The sequence below is a fragment of the Falco naumanni genome, chromosome 14 (assembly GCF_017639655.2).
Source record: "Falco naumanni isolate bFalNau1 chromosome 14, bFalNau1.pat, whole genome shotgun sequence".
NCBI classification, from domain to species: domain Eukaryota; kingdom Metazoa; phylum Chordata; class Aves; order Falconiformes; family Falconidae; genus Falco; species Falco naumanni.
The window spans coordinates 7,474,386-7,486,560 of NC_054067.1; positions in this window are offsets into that span (position 1 = coordinate 7,474,386).

Sequence of the window (12,175 nt, forward strand, 5' to 3'; positions counted from 1 at the left end):
CTATTCCTTTCTGAACGGGCTATTAGAAATAGTTATCTTCCAAGATAATACTTCAAGGGCTATTCTCACATGTATCTTATACGAAGACAGAGGACATGTCAGGTAAAATAAATAAATAAATAAATAAATAAATAAATAAAAAATCAGGCCTCTTATTTTGTCCAGGATTGATCGTTGGGGTAACCATCTAGCTGAAGATTTTGCAGCAGCCAGAGGAGGAGGCAGTCACTGCCCTGTTTGTCTCCACAGAGTTCATCCTGCAGGGAGGATCAGACAGAAACAGTCCCCAGGTCTCCATTTTCTCCAACAGCTGCCTGTTAATCAGCTGCAGTAGGCTCCAGAATTTTCTACCAGGCCTTAACTTCCTAGTACAGACACCTTCGTACCCTTGCCACTCCAGCATCCTTCTCAGAACAGATCTGTAAAATATGTTGACTCCCTCCCCCTTAAAAATGCAGGTTGGCTAATTGTGGAAGTCACCGCTTCTGTTGCCATTGTCTAGATCAGTTTTGCAATATTGTATCTGCTAATCTCAGGTATTTTTGGTGTTTTTCCCATTTCTTTTAACAGCACTGATAGTACTGCAACAGCGCAATAATCCATCACACTGACTCTTGAGTACTCATCAACCCGGTGTGAGCGCAAGATGCCGGAGCAACGTAAATGGAGGGAAGGGAGCTCAGGGTGCAAAGCCCCCTTGCAAGACTGCTCCACCATGCAGCACGGACACAACTACCCCGTCTTTGGTTAGCTGGGTCAGCTCCCCAGCGTCCGCCTGGGAAATCTCCTCCTGCCACGCTGGGCTGACTGTGCACACACACAGCCCCGACACCTCCTAAGCAAACGTGCTTTGCTCTCCAAGTGCTTCTTCAGCTGAGGAAAACACGCCAGGCTTACTGCAGAGCTGAAGCAGCGCAGACAAGCGCAAATGCTGTGGCTGCCTGCCAGCGCGCAGAACGGCAACTGCAAGTGCACAGCACCGTCCTCCCACGGCCGAGATGGCAGGGCTACCCAGCGGAGGCAGGGAGCAGGGGGGGCTGGTACCAGCACAACCCATTTGGTCTGAGAACAGCTCACAGAGTGTCTCAGCCACAACAGGCTTCCCAGCTGCAGTCTGAGCAACCCTGCCCTAAAAATGGGAGGCATGTATGTAACACATTAATACTCAAGGTCACACCAGCACACACCAGGCAAGATATCTACCCTGCTAGCAACACCCTTCCCGATGCTAGACAACATGAGAGCTACTAAGATGAAATCCAATTTTAATCCCCTTGTTGAGTGAGTTCACCTAAGTTCAAAAGGGAGCGCTCTATCATTGTTATAGATCTCATCTCCTGAGACAAGGTGAGGCAAGTAAATCAACACAAGTATCATTACCAAACCATAGGAGAAATGGGTGTATCGGAACTGAGTTGGTTTTCTAACTACAGCTTTGATTCACCTGTTTTTCTCCAGCCTGTCTCATCTGTCAGGCTTTCCGAACCGGTACCATTTCAGTGCCTAGCTGAGCTATAAAGCCTCCACTATTTCTTGTTCAGCTTAATGTAGCACTCAAACCTCTACACTAAAAACCGTGGCACCACATGGAGAGAATAGATGCGTTTAAGTTTAATGCTTATAATAGCTAACAGTCATTTATGTTAATAGACGCTTTTGTTTCTTGGAATTAATCTTCCTCTGGGATTCTTTTTTTTTTTTTTTTTGGTGGCATAAATCAGGATGGATTATTTCCCTTACAATTTAGAATACTCTTCTTTCTCAGATACTAACAGCAGAGAAAGACAATCACAAGCAATCGAATTACCATACCCTAATGAACTACCATTTGTCAGCTGAGCCAGAGTGAGTATTGCCTTGCATGTAGCAGGTAAACATCAGAAAGGCTCGAGGAAGGTGATTAAAGCCAGTATGTTTAATTCTGCATTTGCAATAGGCTGAGAGAGCACTGTCAGCCACTTAACAGTCACTTGCCTTCAAATCTCCATCAACTGCAGTCTCTTGTCCCTATTCCATATTTTCATTTCAGCCTTTTCCAACTCTCCCAACACTGGTTACTCCAGCCGGTTCCTGCTGTATTTCCCGCTGAGCTCTGAGTGCTGCGAGAGATGTATTCCTGAGCAATGCAGGCATCTGGACCACCAGCACAGGGAAGTGGCGAGGCTTGACGGCTGTCCTAGGAAAGCAGAGGGCAGCTCTATTCTCGGCTCTGCAACAGATATTTTGACATTTCTTATGCCTCCTTTCCCTCACAACTGAATCAAAAATAACTTTGGAAAACATTCTGAGATCCTTGGTGAAAGCGTAAGACATACAACACTCTGGGAGAAGGAGATGCCCAAATGTGACCTCTTGAATGGCTGCAGCATATACACATTTGAAACCTCAGCTACTAAAAAAATAAAAATCCTCTTCTCCTATCCAATAAAGTGTTAAGGGTTCAAAAGAAATAGTTTCAGCAATTCTGGGTGCAATATTAGCTCAGATACATGAGCTGAATCCATATTGCATATTAACAATTCCCAGCAAGGAAACAATTTCAGGAGCTATTCATTTAAGCAACAGTTTTCATTCTATCTAAATACGGGAAGCAATAAAGGCTCCTACGCACCCAGTAAAATAGACGAGGAAATGGCATAGTATGAAAATCAGAGAATAGGAGACATATGTCAGAGTTCCAAGGAATAGAAGAAGGTAATATTTTTATTTTTCCTACTCCAGCTTTGTGTGCATGAAGGGGCACACACAGAGACTGCTTTGGTTTTCCACACAGTATCCAAAGATAGGAGCTTGTATCCCCCCCAGGAGAATACAAGGTGAAAGGAGGGGCTGTTTCCAACAGAGGTGGTGATTCAGAGGACCAAAAGATTACGTGCCTAAAAGGGGGAAGGGGTGAATAATCCCCTGACCTGGAAAGCAGGTGGACTTGCTGCAGCGCTAGCCCTTCAGGTACTCTGCTACTGCTTTGAAATTCCATTAACAAAAATGAGAGAAAGCTTAGTACAAGCAAACTCCCCTGAGTGCAGCACTGGAAAAGCAGCGCAGGCTTAGCCCCAGTCTGTCATCATACACTCGTAATGCCCTGCAGCGATGTCACATCCATCGGTCCATGTATTCCTTCCTTCTTACAAAGGCCTGATCTCACAGGCAGCTGGGACCATGGGATGGCTCAAGCATCGGCTGGTCCACACAAGAAATACATTAGGGCCATGGAGCGTAAGTCACAGAACATACATTTCTCCGGACACTGAATTTTTCCCAATGAGATGTGATCATTTTCTGCTCTTGCCGATGTCTGTAAAGACAGTGCACAAGTAGCACCACGTACTTCAGCAACAAACACTAAAGATCTGAGCTTTCTCTATAGAAATATATATTCCCATAGCAAAATAGTATTCCTGCATCATATTAATTGGAGCTGGATCAAACGCAGGATGAAGGACAGTGACCTGGAGCCCTTTCATCTCATTACCATCAGACCATCCCACCAGTTACATCAGCACTGCACAGAGACTAAGGCCCTGGCTCCTGTCATCCAACATTTGAGTAGACTGAAATACTGCAGTATTACTTCCAAAAAAAGGCTAGGCTGTCACAGGCAGGAATAATCACCTCTCTCTCCAGGAGGACGTATGCAGATTGCTGGGGAGTCGTAAAGGAAATGCATCCCAGAACTACAGCAAAATCAGTGAAATGCTTTACTTTGTTCAACTTGCCGTTGAACCATCCTATCTGGCCACACATGGAGGCAGGTACAGTGCTACTGCTCTTTAAGAAATTTATATCTACCATCTTTCTTCAAAAGGAACAGTAATAAAACTTCAAATATCCAAAAACTCTGAGGCATTCAGAAAGCCTACAGTGCATCTGGCACTGCTCTCTGAATGTGGCACCGCTAGTGCTCTGCCGTGTCCTCCACCCTGTCCCATCAGGTGTGCTGGGTGTACTCACCCAAGCTGTGCTTTGAATACCAGCTACTTCTGGGATCACCCTAGATATTTTTCTTGTTCAAGCAACTCTGCATCAATGCTTCCCTCAACAGTATTTCAGCCTTGCTGCCACCTAATCACACTACACAGATCAGCACTCGGTTTCCCCAGAGTCTGTAGAAATGGGGCTTATTCTAAGAGAATGCTAAGGGCTTCTGATACGAGCTGAAGCCTCCGCTGTCATCGACCTCAGGAGGGATTACAACCATTGAACATCTTGCAAAGAAATCTGTCTACATTCAGCCACCAGGTTCCGGGGAAGGATGCACACGTGTCACACAAGAGCCTAATAATTTGCTTGCAATGTCTTTAATGCTATCACTGCCAGCGGGAAAGCACATTTTTATGAGAACAACAGAAGTCTCTTTTTTCCACCATTGCCTGAAATCTGACAAAAAACCCTTCCCACAGCCACCAAAATGGCTTTCCTTCAGAAGCCACAAAGACCTTTCACTTTTCTTTAAGGCTAAAAAAGCTTTCTGCAATGCTACTTTCATGTCCTATTTTTCACCATCTGTGGTCTGCCCACTCCTTCTGGGGGTCTTCCCTGCTTCCCTTCTCCAGATCTGGGTCACCTTTGAACAGCCTTTCTGTTCTAGCAGTTGGGAGATGAAAAACACACTCCTCTCTTCTTATCTTTCCCCCTTCCCCACCAGCAGCACACTTCCCTCTCTGCCCAGCAAATTGCCAGTGTGGAGCTGCCCTGTGTGTGTCGGAGGGGAAAAGCTGCTCTGGGTGGCATACTCTGTACCCAGGGTAGGTGGGAAGAGACAACAGGAGTACCAGCGTTCCCTGGGGATGCTTCACAGGCCTGCCACCCACGCAAGGCATGTCTCCAGGAACACGTCCTGACACCCTGGCAAAAGCAGAGCAGCGGGGCTGGGTGCAGCTAGCGGGGAAAGACGCACCCCGTCTGAGAGGATGAAAGATATCATCACTGCTAGTGAGGTGGTGTTGATTTGGTGGGAATTTCAGCTGACATCACCTGTTACCCTGCAGTGAATGGGTGACTCAAACAAATGCACACACACTTGTGGCTCTACATATACTGCCTGCGTTTCTGCAGAGTACCAGGAAGAACAGGCAAGCAAGGGAAATTAAGACTGACCTTCCCTGTTGATTTCATAACGGCATTGTCAACATTATGGCTCTGCAAATCCAGCTATATACAAGGCATGCCCCATCATGCTGTGGCATTGGCATACGGGCCTAGAAACAGGCTCTCCGAAGCAAAGGCTACTCGTGCTGCAATGCTGATGTTTGTAAGCTGCCATTACAGGAATGTTGTCACTATATGCATGCCAAGTCGTCCAACCATGAAAGCAAAAACTGAAAGAAAGAACGAACATGCAAGGAAAAGGACATTGCCAAAGAATATCTGACCTTTCTGAGACTGACATATCATGAGTACTGTGGATGTTAGATGGTTCTGCTCCTTTAGGAGCCCTCCTGAAGTCAGCCATTAAATATTATACAATAACTCCAGTGCAGACTCACTGCTCCATACTGAAAGTTTTGCCCAAGCTTTAGATATCCCGCAAAAAGTTATAGTAGGGGGAAGCAAGGCCCCCTATCCTACACAGAAGTATTTCCATTAATCAGAATTCTAGGGCCACCATTGACAAATAGAGCAAATCTGTTAGCAGAGAGTTTGGTGACCTTGAAGGGAACATCAACTTCTAAGAAACTTGTACCCACAAAGACTCAGAATTAGTGGGGTTAAAAGGCCTCACGGGCTTTTGTGTCCTTGGTTGTTCCCTTTGAGCCAAGTCATGCATGGTGATGAAGCACTGAGCGCATCAAGTCCCATGAAACTCACTGCCCTGGCTGTATTTCTTTCTGATTTGAGTAATTTCTTAGAACTGTTATTTTCCAGTGATTACAGTCTTGCAGGAACCCTGGGCACAGGGCTGAAGGAACCTCATGGATCACTGAATCCAGCCTCCTTTGTTGAAATTCTGTCTCACAATCCCACTCACAAGACTTGCAAATTCAGGCTTTAAACTATTGAGGCAGCTTGTTCCCAGTGCTCTATGGATATGGCTTTTCAACATAATGCCCTGATGCTTAACTGGTTCTGCTGTGGTTTTAGCAAGTTTTATATAATACTTACTCTCTTTGTAGCTCTACCTGCAAAGCACTTCAAAAGATTCTCTGTTAAGACTACCACAGTAAACCTGCTGACTCCATAATACAAATTCAAAGTAATTCCAGGTCAAACCTTTAATCAAAGAGACCTCTGTAAGCTTCTTCTCACCCTTATTAAAGAGATTTACAAAACCGTGAAGGAGGTTGGAGAGTTAATGATGTGCCGTTTAAAAAGGCTCCATTAAGATTTGGGTATTTTTATCTTATAGAAAAAAAGCATTTGCAGATTATAACTCTAAGGAGACAATTATAAGAGCATTCTGAGAGTCTTTTCACTTGATCTATAAGGGGGAGAAATGGTACAGCAGAGCATAGGAAAGAAAATGCACTGCCTAAGCCTTTTTCTTGAATAGGATCCTAACTAGCCACGTTGCAGCTGCAGTGAAGTGTCTTATGTTCCTGTGATTTATTACTATAAGGGCCACATCATCTGCCAAAGTGTGCTTGTAAGAAATTAAATAGTTTCCAAAGGAAACATTAGAAGAAGACACATTTTAGATTTGCATTTTTACCCTGATTAGTGTCTGTGAAGCTCCTTTGAAAACTTTTGTATCACACACAAATACAAAATTATTGCCAAATGCAGTTTGAATTTAGGAAGGTTTCAGGAAGGAAGCCCAGTTACCCACAGAAAGGGATGAAGAGACTGTTTACAGGAGAGAGAATGCAGAACAGTGCTGAAAGAGAAAGGAAGTGGCAATCTTCCAACACGCTGCGCCTTGGACCAAATTGCTTTCTGTCTAACATGATGAGTTGTTCGCAGGCCTGAGTTATTCCGTTACCCTTTTAGCTCGACCTTGGACACCAAGCTTCAAATCAAATGTAAGTAACAAATTGAGGGCTTGATCCTGCACTCCAACTTCCCTTTCACTTCAAATTGAGGAGGGGGAGCAGTATTAAGACCTATATTAATGTTGATCATGGTGGTATTCCTGATGGATTTTCAACCAGAAAAATCACCAGAGAAGAAAACTCACACAGTTACCCTAGCCACGGCCGACAGACAATTTGGGATCATAGCAGAAAATAAAGCAGCAATATTTCCATTGACCCCAATAGCATCCATGAACCTCAGAGTCAGCCTTTCAAGACATTCATCTGCATACGAGCATTTCTGCCAACTTGAACCAATCTCTCAACTTCAAAGGGATGGAAATTCAACCTCACGGTATTTGTTCATGGCTGTTAAGACTCTACTCTGTTCTCCTGCTGTAAGTCAGGAAAACTGAGTGACTACAACTGTAAAGAAGTCCCAACACCTCTATCAGAAAGACCTTGGAAACATACCATATAAGTCTATTACACTCTTTTATTTGTCATTAAAGCACTGGAAGAGACAAGGTAAAATACAAATATATGGGAAAGGAAAAATATGTAATAACCTAAACAGATTTGCAAGCTGTAACGCTGGGTATTCTGCCATGAATGCCCAGACGTTTACTCCTACTAACAGGCCAAACAAGGATCTTGGTCAGTTATCAACTTGACTCGTGTTGTATAAAACACCAAAACAGTAGCTGTGAGAAAGGACTGACATATTGGCTGGCCTAAAGAGGTGACTTGATTTTCAGATGTGTCAGGAACTTGCTCCTAGCAAATTACTGTTGTCCCAAATCACATGCAATCTGTAGGCTAATTGCTAACTTTAGTTTTCTAGGATAGGATTCAAAAAGCACAAATAGTTGCCATGACACAGTGGGAACAAAGCAGCTCTGGCAGTTAACACCACAGAGGAAAATTCTCCTGAGTTAATATAGTCTTCAGCAGGGATGTAAAAAACCCAAGGGAATAATCAGATGTATGAACAGCTATAATATGTGGGTAATCATGAAAAAAGAAGGGCTTTTTGAACGTGGTCTCCCCACCTTTAGCTGTATTCCTCCTAAAGAAGTTTTACAGAGCATCTACAAGGGATTATTTCTGATTTTGAATTTGCAATAGCAGTTGTAACCAGCACCGCCTCCCTACAGGGCACAAATATCTCCATCCACATTCAAGGATCACAAGTGAAACCACCTCAATACCTCAATCCATTTGCTTTAGCACCAACCTACAAAAGAATGACCCATAACTGTCCAGTCTTCTACCTGCTTCCTTCTCTCATTTCATGGTCAAACAAAGCACTTCACTACAAAAAAAAAGCACTACTGAAAATTTCCTTGGGGAGACAGGATTGCATTATGATGAAGCCCATCAGATATGGTTTAGAACTGTAAAACATCAGGATCAGCCCATAAAAAACCTTCCAAGTGTACGGCATAGTTCTCTTCCTATGCATTATTCCTACAATCCCATGCCAATTACCATGTTCCAAAGCCTTTTCCTCATGCAGAGAAGCCAGGTAGCACATGAGAACCCACTGAAAACACTTTTGACAGCTTCTTTGAGAGATGTTCAAGATGCACTGTTGACAGTATATTTTTTAACTGCTTAGGATTAATAATTAAAACTGATTCAGCACTGAGAATTCTCTAACTGTGTTCTGATCGGGAAAAATCATGTTCAACTATGAGATGACTAGTATCATTAAAATTCTATTTCAGAGAGCTGCTATTAAGTGATAATTTTGCTCTTCAGATTAGGAGAGAGGATTAATAATTGAATCCAAAGACCTAGTTATATATTTTGGTGGGTTTGTTTCCTAATAGGAAAAATGACTTGAGCAGAAATCCATTAAAATTTTTAGTATTCCCATGCTAGTCTGATTCTAAGCTTTTCCATTAAGTAGCAGAGTCATAATGGCATTAAACCACTTAAGCAGCAAAAACAGCACACAATTATCACTTTTAATTCAATCTTTTAGAGTGTGAATAGATGCTGTACATCACTGACAATTCACACTCCCAAAGAGATTTTTCTGTTCCTTCATAGCAGCTTCGCAGCCTCTTGTGCTGATAAAACTGACCCAAACATGTATAATTTTTTCCTCAAGAAAAATTCTTCAGAATAATGAGATAGCAAAATTAAGCCCAGATGAAAGAAGGTGTAACTATCAGCTACTGCTTTACTCTTACCTTAAGGTAGATGTTTCCATATAAGTGGGAACTAGGGCACCATTATCCACATATCAGCATATCAACATTTGAAACTGTGAGTGTATTCTCAGGATTATGAGCATGTTAGATACTGTGCATATTAAAAAAAAAAAATAAATTAGTCCCACACAGAGAGTGTAAAGTATATGGAAGCTCTATAGAAATGAGGAGAAAACAGAGAAGACTACGCAGCACAGAGCATCCCCTCCCCTGCCCCTCAACAGACCCAGCTGTATTTACTGCCCGGGACCTTTCCCTGGGGAATTAGGAAATGTGACATCTTATCTATATCTGCAGCAATAACGGCTCGCTCCCTGCCATCAAAGGACTGCTGGGAGGTGCAGCTGCTGTGAACAGAACCAATATTCACTTTGCACCGCTGCCATCCTCGACGCCAGCGCTGCAGGGAGCCAGGAGCAACACCAAGCACTGCAGGGTCCGCGATCCCCCAGGTGCCTTTCTCCTGGTGCCCCTTCCCATACCATTAAGCCTCTGGCACACCGTAGCTACTACCATAGTGCTAAGGAGCAGTGGCACCTTTGCATTTTTGCATATGTTAAAGGGACCCATAAAGGCCGATAAAAGGCAGAGCACAGGAGCGCTGTGGTTTAGCTGCGGACAGCAGTGCCTCTGCTAAAGGCTGCAGCCAGAGGAGGCTGTGCAAGTCACCGGTCTAAATACAGCCACTACTTACAAACCAAACTGGCAGAAACCAGGCAGAGCGCTAGAAGCGGCCAAACCGAACCCCTGTGAGACAACATAACACTGCCAACATCTGTTCGAAACAGAGAGAGGCTAAAATCTGACGCACCGACTATCTCAGGCACGCTTTCAGACCCTATGCACTCTCCTCTTTTGCCTGCAGCCTGTGCTACTCCTTGCTCACACGCACACGCTAGTGGCACCACTCACACCCCTGCTTCACCAGAAAGCACAAAGCTGCTACATCTGATCGCAGTGGTGGCAGCATTCCCTCCTATGTGGGTCAGGCTCTCTCTTTCATGTGTTCTCAGCCAGCGGGTAAAGATGAAACACCACTTCCCCCACCGCAGGACCAGGCATACAATGTTTGACGTACCCCTCCTCTCTGCTAAAGTGCAGGTCTACAGTTGCAGTGCAGGGCTTTGAGTTGCTGCTCTAATATCATTAATAATTCCAGTTTGTTGCAAACACGTCCCTAGCAGACATGTTTGGTTTGCCTCTGCACCTACAGCTCAGGAGCTTCCTGTTTCAACATCAGTATGGGAAAGCAAACGTCTGCTTGGAGAATCCAATACTTCAAAATCTCAATTTCCTTGGCAAAATGAAGGGGTGTCAACGTTTGGTACAAGAGAGCATGTCACGGAAGCTACTGACATTCGGGCCTGTCAAATGCTCTGCAATTTCCATCCCTCCTCTTCCTGCTCTTCCCTTACTGTGCTAATGTCAACAGAACTTCACAGATCTTTCCATCTACTGACGATAACTATTTACTCACCATAACCCCTTTTACAATAAACACCATGCCAGAAGCTTTTGTCTATCTCCAGCTTGCAGGTAACCAAACTGAGGCAATGTCTGAAGATTTCCTCAGACACTGGACCAGAGCTCCTGCAAACCAAAACACAAACCTAGTCCTGCGCTCAGGCTCCACAAACTCTCCGTAGACCATGTCAAGGCAGTGCCCAAAAAGCAAGGTTCCCCTCTGGCTGCCCTGCGTGCCACAGGGCTGTCTTTGTCACTGCTGCTCGCAGCAGTGCTTCTTACCTAAGCAATCGGAGCTTGAAAACCATAATTTGAGCCCATAATTTTCTGCAGAGAGCCTTTTTCAAATAACCTCAGGCTGACAAAAGCAAGCTCCTTAAAGATGCAGCAAAATCACTTCATTGCTGTTTCATGCATTTTATTTTAAAGGACTATTAAGAACACATTCTGTCTGATAGAATGCTATTTTCATCTCCACTTTTTCTTTTTCATTTGGGAGCTTGAAAAATAAAATTTCTCTGTCTCTGCCCTTTTTCCCCCCGTCTGTTTCTATTCGATCAATGATGATTCTTTTTTTCCTGTGCCTCTGAGAGAGTTGACATTAAAATGTCTAGGTCCTATTCTCTTTCTGTTGTATTTGTGCATCAGAGCCATTCACAATGATGTCAGCTCAGCTCTGGGCATTGTCTCTGCTAGTTCAATTCCAGCTGAATTGCTGGAGCTAGCAGGACATTAGCATTCACTTGATTGATTTAACATACCCAGAGAACAAGATGGGGTTTGCATTCAGCTACACACATTAAAAACTGAAGAAATTATAAAGCAGCCCGAAGTTGGTAAGTTCTCTTGGTCACACATCTCTTGTTTCTCATATATCTTCCTGCGCCTGAGGGCACCATTTAAATAATGGCTATTTCAATGCCAAGCCCTTCCTTGACAGTGCTCATGGATGAAAGAGGAGAGAAAAGTGATTTAGAACTATTGTTTAACATAGTTAATCAATTTAACAGATTTCAAGGCTAAAAGATTGTATTATGCATTACCACCTATAAAATGTGGGCTATACTATTTCATCCTGTAATTCCAGTATTTTGTCCAACAACTGGAGAGAATATTTTTTCAGAGATAAATATTTCGACCCGACTTTTGAAATTAGTATTAAAAATATAACACTATCTTTGGTTGGCTTTAAAATTTTCTTCCTTTGCCCGCTGCCTACTGTTGTGACAAGGTCTTGGTGTCACATGTGGCTGTACATGCTTGCTCAAGATGCATGACCTACAAAGAGTCCATGTCTTTTCCAGATTCCAGATTTTGTGTGCGAAACTAAAGTGAAGAAGTGGATGTGGGGCAACATTTTCTGAAACTTGGCTCCAGAATCCATCCTTCTCCAAAAGAAATGCTGAGCTGAGCGGCTCCCTGTGAAATGAATGGAGAAATCTGGCTTTACCTACCCGCGAGCTGGAATCTCCACCTCACTATTTTATGACTTTAGAACAGGGATTCCCAAACTTTTTCCAACAATAGGACTGAAGACCT